Source organism: Tamandua tetradactyla, chromosome 9 (genome assembly GCF_023851605.1).
Source record: "Tamandua tetradactyla isolate mTamTet1 chromosome 9, mTamTet1.pri, whole genome shotgun sequence".
NCBI lineage: Eukaryota > Metazoa > Chordata > Mammalia > Pilosa > Myrmecophagidae > Tamandua > Tamandua tetradactyla.
Window position 1 is genome coordinate 109,116,208 of NC_135335.1, and position 14,028 is coordinate 109,130,235.

At 41.0% G+C, this 14,028-nt stretch overlaps 2 long non-coding RNA genes across 2 annotated transcripts in view; both read right to left on the bottom strand.

Annotated features, from left to right (window-relative positions):
* The window catches only part of LOC143646275 (uncharacterized), a 31,455-nt gene extending 29,771 nt beyond the window's left edge, over positions 1-1,684 (bottom strand). The window contains exon 1 of the long non-coding RNA XR_013157438.1: positions 1,516-1,684. This is a non-coding gene — a long non-coding RNA (uncharacterized LOC143646275). The remainder of the gene's footprint in view (positions 1-1,515) is intronic.
* Positions 1,685-2,075: 391 nt separating this feature from the next.
* LOC143646276 (uncharacterized) overlaps positions 2,076-14,028 on the bottom strand; it is a 59,802-nt gene continuing 47,849 nt past the window's right edge. The window contains exons 2-4 of the long non-coding RNA XR_013157439.1: positions 12,996-13,041; positions 2,598-2,693; positions 2,076-2,274 (exon numbers count right to left, since the gene is read on the bottom strand). This is a non-coding gene — a long non-coding RNA (uncharacterized LOC143646276). The remainder of the gene's footprint in view (positions 2,275-2,597; positions 2,694-12,995; positions 13,042-14,028) is intronic.

The window sequence follows — 14,028 nt, forward strand, 5'->3', positions numbered from 1 at the left end:
CTCACTCTGTTCTGGGAAGGCAAAGATAGCCATGGCTATGAATAAAATTCTCTTAATTTCCAAGAGAGGCAAATGTCTTCTCTTCTTACCTTCTCAAATTCCCAACACTACCTGAATCTGACTTTTCCAGACAACCTATCTTGCTGCATAACCCTGGGATTTCATGAGTAGCCCAAATGGGCAAATCACTCAAATGTCTTTTCTACCTTCCTCTTCTCCGAAAAGCACAGCCTCTAGACCTGTAAGAAATCGCCAGGACACCCTCAGGATGGCTGGTGTGCATTGGATTATTTTTCATACAGGAAAAAACTTTGAGCTAGCTGAGGATATTTAACAGTGCCATAATATATATTCTCTCCCTTGTTTGCCTATTTTTATCACATGACAAGAGGCTCACGTTCACGTCCACACTTCACACTTCCCAGTTTACTCTGTCCCCAGAAAAGGATGTGTATTTGTCCTTGAACCACATCGAAATGATGTACAGGAAGCAAATTCTCAAAAAATAAAATCTGTATTTAAAAAGAATACCAAACACCACAGCCCACAACAATGTATGCTGATAGATTTTTGAAAATGAATGCTTAGATTAGGGCAAATGAATGCACGCCCAAGAACTAAAGATATCTTCACGTTGCAGAGCTCTTTCCTTGATTCAGAGGTTTTCTCTTCTAAGCTAGTTCTGCTCCCCACTACCATTTCCTTTGCTGGTTGCAGTGCTATCTTGACAAAGTTATCCTTTGTACTGGGAGAAAAAGTTGCCTTTTGTGAAATACGTTTACACACTTGTCTTGCCCATAACCAATAGATTAAATACACACACATATCACTTGCAGAGAGTTCCAGCTGTTTAGATTTTCACCCAAACATGTGAATAAAAACCGCAGGCAAAACAAGTACTGTCTCTCATACCTTTTATGGATTAACAAATAGCCCTTACCCTGCTGATGCCCATTCTTAATTGGACTACGCTGTGAGGAGCAATTAAGACTAAATGGCCACTTGCTGAGAGCTGGTGAAAGAAATGCTGCAGCTTGAGGCATTTGCATTCTCCAAATAGAGTGCATATGCTTTGCTTTGGTGCCCATAAAGAAAGATTTACTTTCTTTTTTTTTTTTAGACTTTTAGAAGTTAAAAAGAACCATTGTTCCATACACAAGATGGAAATTATTCGAGGAATTTTTTTAGACATAATATAATTTTTGTGACTTTTGTGCAAATCCAAGGCACAGAGATGAAAGAGCTTTGTTGCACTATAAAAGAGTGCAGCAACTGTGCCAGAAGGGTTCTTTCCCTCCTCCACTCCACTGCATGTCTCCATTGCATGTGCAAAGAATGGGTCAGTATGGGCAAAATGAAGCAGAAAATGAGGCAATTCCTTGTACAAACAGACCCTCACCTGAATGGGATGTAACTGAGGATAAGAAGTTATTGAAGCGTATTCAGAGGCATTATTTTTTTGGTGTGTGTTTTTCACTCTTGACCTGGTGGAAACAAGGTTAAAATAGGACTGACCTGTCCATTTCGATCCTCAGAGGAAATGATATAGGCAGCCCCAAGACATGCTTCAACCATGCAGACACATGCACGGTCGGCCTGAGTTACCCTTCTCTGTATCGTTTTTACTTCAGTGTGGACAAGGGGATGGAGGAGATGAGTTGGGCTTCTTTTCTGAGCCATGTGGAGACCTACTGAAGGGATTTTGTTGTTAATGCTGTTGCTTTTCTTACAGAGAAGAAGAGCAATTTCATTGCTTTTCTGAACATTATTTTTGTCGTTATATAAAAATAAACTTTAAGCAATCAGGAGAAAAACAAAGGAAAGAGAAAAGTAAATCACTCCAGATTTCACTCCCCAGAAATATCCATCATTATCATCCTGTGAACACCACTCCAGATATCTCCATAAGTACATGTATAGGTAGAAGAAATGGGAATGATTTTATAAAGCCAGGATTATACTAAAAGAGCTATATATTTTACAGTATTCAATCGCATTCTACTTCACAGTAACAAATAAAATGCAGTCATAATATTGAATAAATTGCTGAACTTCAGAAAAATGTTTTTCCTCAATAAATATTTTATTTTTAAGCCATGCCTCTTCATTGTGGTGAGCTGTCCTGTGCATTGTAGGATGTTTAGCCTCATCTCTGGCCTCTACCCGTTAGATGGCAGAAGCACCTTCTCCTCAGTTGTGACAATCAAAAACATCTTCAGACATTGCCAAACGTCCCTTGGGAGGAAAAGTCATCCCTGATTGAGAACCATGACTCTAAAGTTTAAAAGCATAGAAACAAAGAGAGAGGGGAAAAAAAAAACACTTAGAGGTGGAAATTCTCATTTTAACCCTACAATCCAATTCTAAACAATATCTATTGTCTCCTTGCAGTGAAAGATTAAAAAAAAAAATTAACACTTTTCATTCTTTCCATATCTCTTCCCTCTAACTCCCAACATTGGTTAGCCACTGTTTTTATGTTTTCAAGATTTAAAACTCTTCCATTATATTCTGGAACTAAAATCTCAACAGTTAGTTCTATTAAAATAAATTCAGGTTCACCCCAGGGGCTTTGACCATGGCTTCTCCATCCATACCTGAGTTTTTTATGAAGCAGATGTCCAATGGGACTTCACCTGCTGTCTTCAAATTGGAGATAAAGCTCCCAAATTTTAAATAGATATGACATGCCCCTGCATTGAAAGAGAAGTGCTAAGCAACTCCCAACATATTCCTCCAGAACTCACAAGAGGGACGGCACTTCTGGCCCTGCCACCATCTCCAGCCTGATCCCCACCCAGCCTACATACGCAGGAGACAAAGAATCCTGGGAAGATGGTCGGGATTGGCTAAGAGGATTGAGATGAGCTTTTCACCCACAACATGCACACCCATCCTCACCCCAGTCCCGCCACTGTAAACCAAATTAAAAGCGATGTACGAGAACCCCTAAAAGAGATCTGTGGTGCCTGAAAATAAAACACAGGTGACCCTCCCATTCCCCTTTGGGCATCTACTCATGCTGCTGATCTTCTTCTCTGTGTCTCTCTGAGGTTGAGAAAAAGAAATTTTGGGAAAGACAGCAAGAGATTGCAGGTGGTGGCTGAACCATCAGACTTTAGATATTTAAGTGCCAAGACGTATGAGTTTCCTGGGAATCAGTGGAGCCAGAGTGAAGGAGGGAGCCAGACTGAGCTATCTCAGGAGTATCCTATTTAAGGAGACAGCCTGCCAGGCAAGAGGATTTCAGCAGCAAGAGGCTGTGAAGTAGGCCGGGCACCAAGGGTGAAAACTGAGCTGGAGTCAGAAGAGGTCTTGCCATAGATCCATTACTTGCCGGGAAAGGGAGAGGTCCTTAAAGGGTCCCCAAAGAACTCACACATAGGCCTCCAACATTTGGATTCCTATTACCCAGAGAGCACAGAAGCATTAATAACCTAGAGAACACTCCAAGGCATCACTTAAGAAATGTTCATTCCATTTTCCCCATCTCTCCTTTTCACAACAATGCACCAGAGGAGAAAGGGACCCAGAAAGAAGAGGACACAGGAAGAGAGAAGAAGAAAGAAAAAGGAAAGAAAGATGGAACAAAAAGCTTTGCCATGGATCCCCAGGCTGGAAGTGGAAAGAAAGAAAATAGAGTTAAATTGAATAGAATGAAAGAAATTTTAATGGATTTTGGATACTTGAAAGTAATGGAAAAGTGATGGGATCAGGCCAAGATCCCATCTTGTTCCTGTTGTTAAAAGAGCAAGAAAGGAAGGTTTGATTGGGACTATTTGAAGGCAATGTTTGGAGAACATAAAGGAACATTTCTTTTTGGAGGTTTCTAGTTCAAATCAATAAACTGGTTACATTCATCTTGAATCATGCCTTGATCCCCAATGGATTAATGTTTTCCAAGAATTACTCCTAGGTACTACATACATACTTGCATTATTGAGATTATCTGTTGCCTTTAGGCTTGAACTTGCCTGGGTAATAAATTATTTAGCATGTCTTTGTTCTGTTTAGAACTTTGTCAGCATTCCTTCACCGTTTTTTTGGCAATGAAGTCTGAAATAAACCAGACTCTACCCTTTTTTAGTGACTAGATTTCTTTTCCATCATATAACATATAAATCTTTATTTCATATTCTGAAGATAGCTTAGTGTTGACTGTGTCGTGCCAATCTTTACTAGGACCAGCTGTTACCTTGAAATGTGCTGATTCAGGTTTGTATTGCAGGAAATTTTTCTTTTGAAATTATTGAAATATCATTGAAATAATTTCTGTTCTACTCTCTTTCTCAAAAATGTCAAGTAGTATATATTGGCTCTCCTTTTTTTCTCTTCCATATCTAGGAGATTTCTATAATATGTGTTATGTGTTTGTTTTTTTCCATTTTCTTTTGGGTGATTTCCACAAACCTGCCCACTATAGACATGATTCTATTTTCAGCCATATTCATTATTTCTGTGATGTTTTTCTCTCCTATTTCTTTCCTGAGATCTCTTCATTCACTCACATCTTTTTCTATTGCCTTATAATTTTTCTCTGAAACTTTATAGTCTCCTATGAAATCTATTGTCCAGCTATACTTTTTCTCAAGGCCAACCTCTTGGCCACTCTAGGGTAAAGTGAATCCGTACCGTTTCCCTGGTCCTATGGCTAATTCCTCTCATGGTTCATATTTTTCATCTGTTTTAAAGACTTTTTTTTCTTCCCCACTCCATCCTTGTTATGATGATGATAATGGGGGGATTTTGTTTTTCTATCTATTTTTACAGATTCTACTCATAGGTTCCGTTCTGATTATTAGTGATCTTTAAATAACATGTTGGTTCTTTACTAAAAATCATGTGTGATTTTGCTGAAAAATGTGTGAGTTACACACTCACACTAAATCTTTGTTTCCCATACTTATGGGGCTTGTTACCCCCTAAGTTTTATCCTACAAAAACTTCTGATGGACATTGCTTTCCTCTTCACCTCACCCCTGGCATCTTCCCTCAATCTGAAACTTAAAGCATTCATTGAAGCTTTTTAAAACAGAGAATACTAAGAACTGCATTTTAGGGTGTGCAACCTAAAGGCTTCTCTGTACCAAGCTCGAAGGTCAACCACACTAGACTCCTGTACAGAATACATTAGGGGAATCTTGTTTAAAACTAGCTTTCATAATTCAATACATTTCCTATGTCTCCCTCTCCATCAATATCTCTGACTTTACTCAAGAAAGGGAGAACCTGGATAAGTAGAATTTTTCCATGCTTAGCTTATATTATCTAGAAGCACACCCTAAAGAGGTTGGGGAAGGTGAGATGTGGAGCTTACATGCCATGCTTCTCATGGTCAGTTTTTCCACTTCATCAGGGCATTAGAATTGGGAAGGGGGAGAAGTATGACCATTTTCTCACTATTGTAAAACATTTGAACTGTTGAATGGCATTTTTCCATCCAACATTCATTGATTTCTAGAAGGATAAAGCTGATAGGGATGAAGATCGTTGAGTCCAGCACTTCAATGGATTGATGCGCACAGCAAAGGTAAGAAGCCAGACAGAGTGATCTGATCCACAGGCTGGTGTTCACCCATGACACCAGGTGCTGTCCCGCACCCAGAGCAAACTGTGAGCAGATAAGAGGGAGTACACTACCATCCTTATTAAGTGACAGAAAAATTAAATTACTAGAAAAGCTCCTTTTCAGTTTTTACAAAAGAAAAGCTCATATCCACTGCAACTTGCTTCAATCAATTATTTTTTGGAGGAGCAGAGCTGGATAGTGACCTTGAACTTCTCATGTAGAGGTGAATAGCATGGTTTACCTTATCAGTCACTTCAGTCTGGGTGGGACCCACCTCAAATACTACTCCATCTAGAATATTCTCAGATTCCCTGAGCTGTGATTAATGTCACCATCCCTGGAACTGTAGGAGCATATTGTTGAAGGTGGGGCAAGATGGCAGCTGTAGGGAGTTGTGGAATAAAGTTAATCTTCTAGAACAGCTAGTAAATAGCCAGGAACTATCTGTAACAACTGTTTTGGAGATATCCATCACTGGACACACATCATAGTCTAGTCTGGAATGGGTGGAAGAGCCAAGAATACAGCACAAAACTCTAAGTAAAACCCTAAATTGCAGATGCTAGCATCCCTCCCCACTGGCACAGCAGGCTCTGTTGGAGACACTTCCCCCAGAGGAAAAAGAAACAGTCTCTGCTAGGAGCAAGAGCAGATAGCTCAACCAAGCTCCAATTGCAGTTTTAATTAACATATCTGGACTGTTGAATACAAGCTCTGAGCACAGAGAAACACACAGCAAGCAGGAAAGGAAACTCGAGTTCTCTCTGAGCAGAGAAGAGGCAGAGCTGATGGGAAAAAACAACAACAACATCATAAATGGAGGCTTGTAGAGCCAGCTGGGCTCAGAATACTGGAAAAGAGCTGTTCTCCAAAAACAGGAGCACATGGAGCTGGATCCCAACTCCAGCTCTTGACTTGTGAAACTTGGGAGCTAGGGACTGGCTTTGAAAAGGGATTTTTCTCTTCCCTCCCCCCTTTTTAAACTATTCTAAGTAGCTCACTAGGGAAAGCCTCAGGCATTTTTAATTGTCAGTGCTGACCCAGGCAAGGGCTGAATTAAGATAGGTCTCAGAGACAAAGTAAGGAGTCAAGTGAAGGAGATAATTCCCTAAAGGGTGTATCTTCCCCTAAGAAAAGCAGGGAGTATGGCCCAGACTAGGCTGTCATTCAGAGAACTCAAACCCCAAGGGCTGGCAAACAGAAACAGTTTAGGCCAAATTTCTGCCTCAGTTTCTGTCTCAGCTACACCCCTGGCAGGACAGGGTCTGCTGAGAATGAAAAGCACCACACCACTTTATGCCAGCTGAGAGCTGTGGGCTGATAAGCACCACCTGCTGGGCAGGATAGGAAAAACACAGTTTAGATGCTGCACAGGAAAGTTAGATAATCAGCTGGGTCTCACCCTAAGGGAAACTTGATACTGATTACACCCTCCTCGTGGGACCTGGCCCTGTCTGGTCTGGGGAAATCTGATCAGGGTCTATCTTATCTGTGGAGACTCTCTGTGTCAGGTTTAGGAGCCAACTTGGTGAAGTGATGGTGCCCAGTTGTTTTGCTGCTGTGAAACCTAAATCATCATCCCATGGATTTCGTCTATGGCAGTTGATTACATCTGCAGTTGTATAAGAGGAGTGCCTTCCTCAGTGAGATATAGTTTAATCAAATCAGCCAGAGACTTAAAAGGAGGAGTCAGAAGAGAGAATTTCTCTCTCCATTTTGGGCAGCCAGTTTCTCCTGGGGAATTCATTGAGGACCTTCATCAGAGTTGCTGGCTTACAACTTGCCCTGGGGAGTTTGGACTTTTGTATCTCCATGGTTGCAGAAGACACTTTTATAGCTACTTATATTTGCAAATATCTCCTGTTGGTTCTGTTTCCCTAGAGAAACAGACAACTACACCTGGTACTAGGAATGGTTCTTGAGAAACAGAATCTTGAAAATGGGTTTTTACAATGTTTTTCTATTCTGATTAGACTCAAAGGCACTAATGACTCTGTTTCAAATAATCAAGATGGCACTGACAGTTCATAGCACAAGTTGCCAGTGGAACTACACAAAATATCACCATTTGATTCTGCAATTGTATGCTTATAAGAGGCAAGTCTGGGTGGGCCACCAAGGCTCAGCAGGTAGAGTTCTTGCCTGCCATGCTGGAGACCCGGGTTTGATACCTGGTGCCTGTCCATTAAAAAAAAAAAAAGAGGTAAGCCTCTGAGTGACAGTGTCTTTGACACTTTAACAGAGTTTTGTGGAATTAAAAAAGTATAATGATGTTGGCTGGTTGTTCCTAGATAGCTGGATACAGTTATAAAAGAAAGGGATGAACTGAAGACTTCAAATTTGCAGCTTAAGCACCACATGAAAGATGTAAAAGTTTCAGTGTGTGCTGTGCCAGTTTTAAAAGGTTTATGTACCCTAGAAAAGCCATGTTTTAATCCTAATCAACATTGTGGGAGCAATGGTTTCTTCTAACCCCTATTCAGTACTGTATGTTGGAAACTGGCTAACTTATCTCCATGGAGATGTCACTCAATCAAGTGCGGTATTGAACATGATTAGGTGGAGACAAGTCTCCACCCATTCCGGGTGGGTCTTGATTAGTTTTGCTGGAGTCTTTTAAAAGAAGAAGCACTTTGGAAACAGTGAGAGAACAACAAGAGAGAAAGCCACAAGATTCTGAGAGAGCAAAGAATGCCACAGAACCATGAAGCAGAGAGTCCACCAGCCAGCAACTCTTATGGATGAAGAAGAAAAGCATATCCTAGAGAGTTTCATGAAACAAGAGCCTGGGGAGGAAGGTAGCAGATGATGCTGTGTTTGCCATGTGCCTTTCCAGATGAGAGAGAAACCCTGATCATGTTCACCATGTGAATTTCCACTTGAGAGAGAAATCCTGAAATGTATCGGCCTGCATGAATCAAGGTGTCTTTCACTGGATCCCTTAGATTGGAATTTCTATAGAAAAACATGGCTTTTCTAGGATACGTTGTTTTAATTGGGACATTTTCTCAGCCTTGGAAGTGTAAACTAGCAACTTATTAAATTTCCCCTTTTAAAAACCATTCTGTTTCTGGTATATTGCATTCCAGCAGCTCGCAAACTAGAACATGTGCCCTGAAAGAAAATCTTATTTCCTGTGGAAGCAGGCTTGAGATCTCTGAACACAAGACCCAGAGTCTCATTGTTGAAACAGCAGATTTACAATGTAAACTGAAATCTCAACCTTGCAGGGTGTCTGCTGTTAAAGTGAGGCCATTAATTGGAAAGGAATGGGATTCTGAAACATAGATAGGAACATATGGGTTGATAATGATGGCAAATGGGAATACTCAGATTCTGCTGAGTCTTTACCAAATGAACCTATAATGATCTGCCCTGAAGAAACAGTCACCCAATCTCCAGCCTGCCTTGAGAAAACAGCTTCCTGACCTCCTGTCTGCCCTGAGGAATTTACTATCCAACCTCCATCTGGGGAGATAAGCCCTTCAATGCCTGCTAGACATGTACCAACATCTTCCCTGGGGAAATAGCCCTCACTCATCTGTTACAGCAGATGAAACTGCAATGGAATTCCCTGAGGTAATTGACTTGAAAGACATTTCTAATTATTTTCATGGCCCACCCCCATCACCCCTCTTTTTTTCCAAGCCTATAACTAAACTAAAGTCACAACAGACCCTGAAAGGTGAGATACAAAGTGTTATCCATGAAAAGGTATGCTATACTCCAAAAGAACTGCATGAGTCTTCCAATCTATATAGAGAGACATATATATTCCATAGGAATATCTATGGGAATGGTTTCATTTGGGTAGATCAAGAACAAGAAATATAAGAGCTAAAAATTCTAATCAGTTAAACAGAAGCTATGCCAGAAGTCTAGAATAAGATGAACTGAATGCCAAAGAACAGATAGAAACAATGCCATCCAACAAGATACCCTAGTTAAAAGAGTGAAAACAACCTGCAGAATAAACTAATTAAGGAAATCAAATGTGAGATGCCATCAAAAAATAATGAATCATACTAGGAAAATCAAAGATATGGTCCAGTCAGAGGAATAAACCAACATTTCCATACATAATACAGGAGTTGAAACAACTAATTCAGGATGTTTGAACAAACATGCAAAATCTTATCAAAAATCAAATCAATGAGTTGAGGGGGGAAATAAAGAAGACATTGAGTGAATATAAAGAAGAACTTGAAATTTTGAAAAAACAAATTGCAGAACTTATGGGAATGAAAGTCACAATAAAAGAGATGAAAAAACAATGGGGGCCTACAACAATAGATTTGAAAAGGCCAAAGAAAGGGCTAGTGAACTAGAGGACAGGACATCTGAAATCTGACACTCAAAAGAAAATATAGGGAAAAGAATGAAAAAATATGTGCAGGGTCTCCAGGAATTGAATGACAACATGAAACGCATGAATATAACATGTTATAGGTGTCCCAGAAGGCAAAAAGAAAGGAAAATGAGCAGAAAGGATGATGGAGGAAATAATCACTGAAAATCTCCCATCTCTTATGAAAGACATAAAACTACAGATCCAAGAAGCACACTGTACCCCAAACAGAATAAATCTGAATAGACCTACTCCAAGACACTTATTAGTCAGATTGTCAGATGTCTAAAACAAATAGAGAGTTTTGAAAGCAAGAGAAAAGCAATCCATCACATGCAAGAGGATCTTGATAAGACTATGTGTGGATTTCTCAGCAGAAATCATGGAGGCAAGGAGGCAGTGGTATGATATAGTTAAGATTCTGAAAGAATAAAAATGCTGACCAAGAATTCTGTATCCAGCAAAATAGTCCTTCAGAAAATGAAGGGGAGATTAAAATATTTTCAGATAAACAGAGAGAATCTGTGATAAGAGATTAGCTCTACAAAAAATACTAAAGGGAGCACCAGAGGCAGATAAGAAAAGAAAGGAGAGAGAGATCTGGAGAAGAGTATAGAAATGAAGGCTATCAGTAAATGTAAAAAGAGGAAAAAAATAGATATGACATATAAAATCCAAAAGACAAAATGGTAGAAGAAAGTACTGCTTTCACAGTAATAACATTAAATGTTAATGGATTAAACCCTCCAATCAAAAAGCATAGACTGGCAGAATTGATTAAAAAACAGGACCCATCTATATGCTGTCTACAGGAGACTTATTTTAGACACAAGGACAAAAATAGGTTGAGAGTGAAAGGTTTGAAAAAGATATTTCATGCAAACAACAATCAGAAAATAGCAGCGGTAACTATGCTAACATCTGACAAATTAGGCTTTAAATGTAAAACAATTAAAAGAGACAAAGAAGGGCACTATGTATTAATAAAAGGAAAAATAAAAAGATAAAACCATCATAATAAAAGGAGCAACAAAAAGATATAGCAATCATAAATATTTTTGCATCAAACCAAAGTACTCCAAAACATGAGGCAAGCATTGACAACACTGAAGGGAGAAGTAGATATTCCTATCATCACAGTTGGAGATATCAATTTGCTGCTCTCATCAATGGATAGAACCTCTAGACAGAGGATCAATATGGAAACAGAGATTTTGAATAATATGATTAATGAACTAGGTGTAGCAGACATTTACAGAACATTACATCCCGGAACAGCATGATACACATTTTTCTCAAGTGCTAATGGGTTATTCTCAAGGATGGACTATATGCTGGGTCACAAAGTAAGTCTCAATAAATTCTAAAAGATTGAAATTATCCAAAATGCTTTCTTGGATCATAGTAGAATGAAGTTGGAAATCAATATAACAGGCAGAGGGCCAGAAAATTCACAAATATATGGAGGGTAAACTACACACTCTTAAACAACAAGTGGGTCAAGGAAGAAATTACAAGAGAAACCAGTAAATATCTTCAGGCTAAAGAAAATGAAAACACAGCACATCAAATTTATTTCTGAGAAGGAAATTTATTGCCTTAAGTGCCTATATTAAGAAAGAAGAAAGAGGAGTTCCAGGAAGATGGTGGAATAGGATACCTCAAGTTCACCCTGCTCCAAGAAACAGATAGAGAAGGGATGAGAATATACTGGGACAGTGATCCCAGTGTGTAAGTGACCTGGGACAGTCTACACCACATAAGGAAGCCCTGGCTGCAAAAGTTGAAGAATTGAGTTGAAGAGAACTGGAGACCATCCAGCTAGTGTAAACAGCCTAAGCACACTTACCCCTTTCAAAACAGAAACCCAGAGCCCTCAGGAGTGCATGGGCAGGGAGATAAGGACAAGTAAACCAATGCATACTGCCCCCAACCCGTGATCCATGACTCTTCCCACACCCCACACACCTGAACCCTGTCACCCTCCCCCCATCATGCTCCAAGCACTCCAGCTCCAACACCCTCCCCACTCATCCCCACCCCACACCCCCACCTCATGCACATGCACGCCTGTGCCAGCCTGCCCCACCTCTCCCACACAGCGTACAGTCTTGCCCTGTCCCTCCCAAGACCCACGTACCCAGACCCAGCCCATAAACCTCCACCTCCCCCTCTCTGCCCCCTGCATTGCGGCTGTGGGTACTCACCTTCATAGTCGGGCTATACCCACCCCCAGCCCGTACAGTCACATAACCTTGCCCCACCACCCCTCCTAAACTCTCCAAATGTGTACATTAGCATAGGGCCCTCTCAGATCCATACACATGCATACGACACCCCCCAATTCTGGGCAAGCGTTGACCTGCACATTAGGGCCACAGCTGCCCCAGCCCATGCAAGCACAACCTCAGCCCACTGACCCTGAACTCTGCATACATGCACACCAGGGCCCCATCCCCCAGACCACATACACACACAGCCACATTCTTCCTACCAGAGGCCCATGCATCCACTCACTGAACTCCTGACCCTTGCATCCCTACTCACTGACCTGAACATGTGAACAACCTTACCCAACCCCCTAACATAACCGCCCTGCTCCCACACCTAGCAGGTGCTCATGTGTGCATCTCTGCCACATAGCCCCTGCCCCGCACACCATGCACCCATGCTCCAACCCCCCCAACACTTGTGCCCCTGTGCTGGGGCCCTACCCACTTGACATCACCCACCCCAACCCACATTCCACAACCCCCACGACCTGGGCCCCACCCCTACACACATACACATCTGCATCCCAAGTCCCCTGGATCCCTACACCTGTGCAAGGACACACCTGCACCCTGCCCTCCCTGTGTCCTGACCTCTGTGCCACCTACCTCACACCCTGATACCCATGACCCCCATGCTCCACATGCCCACCAATCCCCATGCATCTGCACAGCCCCCCAACCTACCTCCCGCTGTGCCCTACGTCTATGTCCCCTATGCTGGACACTGCACCTAAGCCCAAGGCCTGCTTGAGCTGCACCCTGCCCCCACAGCCCCTCACCACACCTCCACAGCCCCGCTACTTACCAAACTCATCTGGAAGGGAAAGAGACCCCGAATAGCTAAAAACATCCTAAAAAGGAAGAACAAAGTTACTCTTACACTTCCTCATTTTAAAACTTACTATAAAGCCACAGTGGTCTAAACAGCATGGTACTGGTGCAAAGAAAGAAGTATTGACCAATGAAATTGAATTGAGAGCACAGAAATAAACCTCCAAATCTATGGTCCACTAACCTTCAACAAGTTGCCCAAATCCTCTGAACTGGAACAAAATAGTCTTGTCAATAAATGAGCATGGGAAAACTGGTTATCAATAGCCAAAAGAATGAAAGAGAACCCTTACCTTACTCCCAATATAAAAATTAACTCAAAATGGAGCAAACATCTAAATATAAGGACAAGTACCATAAAGCTCCTAGAAGAAAATGTGGGGAAACATCTTCAAGACCTAGTAATAGGAGGTAGCTTCCTAAATTTTATACCCAAAGCATGAGCAACAAAATAAAAAATAGATAAATGGTAACTCCTTAAAATCAAATGCTTTTGTGCCTCAAAAGACTTTGTCAGAAAGGTGAGGAGGCAGCCAACTCAATGGGAAAAAATATTTGGAAATCACACTTTGGATAAAGATTTTGTGCATAAAGAAATCATACAACTCAACACAAAAGAACAAACAACCTAATTATAAAATGGGTTAAAAATATAAACAGGCATTTTTCTGAAGAGCAAATATAGATGGCACAAAAGCACATGAAGATATGCTCATTTTCATTAGCTATAAAGGGAAATGCAGATCTAGACTACAAGAGATATCACCTCATACCTATAAGAATGGCTGCTATTAAACAAACAGGAAACTGCAATGTTGGAGAGGATGTGGAGAAATTGGGGTACTACGCACTGCTGGTGGGAATGTATAATGGTACAGCCACTATGGAAGACAGTTTGGAGGTTCCGTAGGAAACCAAATGTCAACTTGCTCTATGACCTGGCAATACCACTACTCAGTTTATATTCAGAAGAGCTGAAAACAGTGACACAAACAGACATTTGTACA